This window comes from Peromyscus leucopus, chromosome 1 (assembly GCF_004664715.2).
Source record: "Peromyscus leucopus breed LL Stock chromosome 1, UCI_PerLeu_2.1, whole genome shotgun sequence".
In the NCBI taxonomy this organism is placed as follows: Eukaryota; Metazoa; Chordata; class Mammalia; order Rodentia; family Cricetidae; genus Peromyscus; species Peromyscus leucopus.
The window spans coordinates 124,441,494-124,445,712 of NC_051063.1; positions in this window are offsets into that span (position 1 = coordinate 124,441,494).

Below are 4,219 nucleotides of genomic sequence, written 5' to 3' on the forward strand. Positions count from 1 at the left end.
GGCTTGTTTCTTTTTCTTTTTTCATTTTTCGAGACAGGGTTTCTCTGTGTAGTTTTGGTGCCTGTTCTGGATCTCGCTCTGTAGACCAGGCTGGCCTTGAACTCACAGAGATCTGCCTGGCTCTGCCTCCTGAGTGCTGGAATTAAAGTGTGAGCCACCACTGCCCGGCTTAGGCTTGTTTCTAACCAGCTCTTATAACTTAAATTAACCCATTTCTAGTAATCTGTGTGTTGCTGTGTTGCCAAGTGGTTTGTGGCTTTTATCTCTGCTCCTACATGTCCTGCTTCCTCTGTATCTGGCTAGCAACTCCTCCTCACCTAGATTCATTTTCTCTTTTCTCTCTGCTGGGAAGTCCTGCCTAACTTCTTCCCACCCAGCTATTGGCCATTCAGCTCTTTATTAAACCAATCATAAGGTGGCTTGGGAAAAAAACATCTACACAGCGTACAAAAATATTATTTCACAACACATTGTAGTGGGTAGCCATTCCAGCTTGGATCTGGAAGTTCCAATCCCCATTGAGACTCTGGCAACTGTCACGCCTACGAGGCAGGGCCAGGGGAGGCACCTGGAGACCCAAGATCTGGATGGGCCAGCGTTCTCTCTGTTCCGGGACCCTGAATGGTGGAGGTGGACCTAGCAGAGCTCCAGAAAACACCGCTGGACTGCGATACCTTCCTTTTAACTACGTGGAGTGGCCTTAATAATTTCACCAATAACACATACCTTTATGAGTCAATACCTTAAAACTTTATTGTGATATTTTTGTATAAAACTTTCAAAAATGGAGGCAGCATTAACTAAAATACTTTATGAGGAGAGTGAGAGAAAAAGAGATAAAGAACCAAAGATATAGTAAATACAGAGTGGAGCAACTTAAGGATGTATACAGTATCTCTGTTAATGAGTGAATTTGTAACATTTACAAAGATTCTTTCAAAGTGCGTCATGAAGCAAAACCCAGCAATTTTCTGCCTGTAGGGTGTCTTAATTAGGGTTTCCATAACTGTGATAAAACACCGTGACCTAAAGCAGTTTAAGGAGGAAAGGGGGTATTTGGTTGACATATCCTGAGCCACAGTTAACTGAGGAAAGCCAAGACAGGAAGGCCAACAGGACAGGAACCTGGAGGCAGAAGCTGATGCAGAGGCCGTGGGGAGTGCTGTTTACTGGCTTGCTCTCCAGGGCTTGCTCAGCCTGATTTTTTATACACCCAGGACCACTTGTGAAAGAGTGCCACCATCCACAGTGACATATATCCTCCCATATTAATTGCAAATTTTAAAATGTACTACAGGCTTGCCCATAGACCAAAATAGTGGGTCTTTTTCTCATTTGAAAGTTCCCTCTTCCCAAATAATTCTAGTCTGTGCCAAGCTGACATAAATCTAGCCCAAACCGAGGGACTATATCTAAAACAGCCCAACTGAGAAGTTTCAAGAAAGACACTGGAAAGAGTGTGACAGATGCACACAAGTAGAAACAGAACAGCGTGAGCAGCTGAGAGGTGACAAGGCACTTTCACATAGAGAAGTCTCAGCAAGGAAAGGATGCTAGAGAGGAGTGTGTTATTTTATTTCTTACAGAATGTCTCCAAAGATGCACTTTATTCTCAACTTCATTATTTGTGAAGCCACACTAAAGATAAAACTTTTCTCTGCCCGTCCACTAATTAGGTGAAAATCTTAGCAGCAACATAAAATCAAGCCCTAAGTGATAAGTAGCTACCTTAAATAGCACTGGGATCCCCTGCAATGTTAATATAAACAGCCAGCTGGCAGGAGATGATGAGGACGCAGTAGTATTTTAATTAGCACTTGTTCTGCGCACATGCATTAGGACGGTTACAATACCAACTACATGAATCAGTGACAATTATTCCATGTTAACAAAAAACAAATTTCCTTTAACTCGGTATTATGAAGATTAAAAAAGTAAGGACGTTACAAAACTATAATTAGAGCCACTTTATTTAAATGCATTAAAATGAATGTTTATTCTCTGAAAATATTGAAAAGCACCACCTTATTTCTGTGGTAGTTGCACATAATATGATGTGGTTTTGAAAAGACAAGAACAGCAAATCCCTGTGAACTCAAGACTCATTTCAGTCTAATAAGACTAAATGTGAATTTTAGACAGTTAGCATGATAGTATCCTCTATGAAAATTTGATTTGGGTTACAACTTTAAACACTATTATAACTTTTTGTTTTGATTTTTTTTCATATAATTTAACTTGATCATGTATTCCTCTCTCCAAGCTCCTCTCAGGTCCTCCCCATCTTCCTATCCACCCAACTTTATGTTCTCTCTATCTCTAAAACTAATACAAAATACACAAAAACAAAAACAAAAACATTCCACAAACCAGTAAGAAAAAAAAAAGCCAAAATAAAGCAAACAAAAATCTTAAAAGGAACGAAACTATGGAGTTCACTTTGAGTTGGTCAACTCCTCCTGGGCCTGAGGCCTCCCTGGAGTGTGGCTGATACACCCTTCTCAGAGCTGAGACTCCATCTGGCTTCAACTTGTACAGGCCTTGTGCTTGCACGGTCTCTGTGAGTTCACATGTTTATCAGTTGTTGAATCTGGAAGACACCGTCTCCTGGAGTTACTCAACCCCTCTGGCCCTTACAATCTTTTCAGCTCCTCCAGACAGATCCCTAAGCCTTTAGGGGAGAAATTTGATGCACACATCCCATTGAGCACTGAGCGATCCAAAGTCTTTCCCTCTCTGTACAGTGCCTACTTGTGGGTTTCTGTATTATCATCTACTGCAAGAAGAAGCTTCTCTGATGAGCGTTGAGTAAGACACTGATCTGTGGGTTAGCAATGTATCATCAGGGATCATTTTACTGCTGTGTTCTTTTAGCAGAATGAGAGTAGTAGGCTGGTCCACTAAGGCCCATGACCTATCTAGTCTCAGGTTTTTGGCCACTTAGCAGTGTCAGGTATGGGTTCCATCACATAGAGCAGGCCCTACAACCAATAAAAAAGTGGCTAATTACCCCTGTAACTTGTGTGCCGCCATTCCACCAGTATATTAAATCTTGCAGACAGGTTGCTGTTATAGCAGCAGAGTGTGTAACTAAGTACCATTTGTAATTATCTTTCCCCTCTAATGGCGTGCAGAGTGCCTTCCAGCCCCATAGGATCTGGTCAGCAGGATGAAGCTTATAGTTAGATACCAGATCTATTTCTTCGTGTTCAATGACATAAATGTTATCATCAGCAGTAGGGCCTTACAGCCGGTTTGTAGAAAGCAGTCAACCACCTTGACAACAGCCTGTGGTGTTTGGGGATTTCCATGGGACCATTTTGTCCAACAATTCCACAAAATGTAACCCATTCCTGGCCATAGAACTTTCCCTTATTGACAGAAAATGTCTAGCTAGGGCATTGTCTCCCCCATTAGCTCTTCTAATTCGTAATTTTGAAAGTAATCCCATTTCACTCACTCTCTCTGCATCTTTTTTTTTTTTTTTAAAATAAAAGTATTCAGTTAAATGTTATCCAATAGTAATTTCTATTCTCACACTTGGAGGGATGTCACTTTTGAGATGATCACATCCTTAATATTTGAAAATAGAAAGTAAGCTATTGACAAGATAGTTATAAATGTAAGGAGGTGTTTAGTATACAGAGTTAATAGTTTTAAATGGTCCAGAAAGAGTGCCCGTGGGTCAAGGAACCTTTGAAACCAAGTCCTAGTTCCTGACCAGTCAGATGACCGCCTAGAACCTCCTCTGTCCATACAACTGCTCAAAGACAAGCACCATATTTTATACAGCTGTGTTCTACCCTGTCCAGTCATGACTGGCTCAGAGGAGCTGAGAACTTGACGAAACTGGGTTGGATGGTTGAGAACAGGAGAAAACAGGATAAAGTAGAGGACGCAGAAAGAGCAGGAGAGACACTAAAGAAAAGGGAAGACTAGAGGAAGGAGGAGGGAGGACGGAGCAGGATCGTTTGTTGGACGTGGGCGTGATGTGGAAAGTTGTGAGAGCTGGGTTACGATGTTTCCATTGCAGAAGATGGATACATAGCCAGGCCTCTGACACTAGGTGTGTGTGTGTGTAAGTGCTTGCAGGTTTTTTTTTTTTTTTTTTTTTTTTTTTTGGTGAAGAAGAAACTAGCTGCCTCTTGGCTCTGTTCCCTCAGCCTCCTACCCAGCACACTTTTACATTTTTCCTTGGTTTGTTTGGATTGCCTGGGGG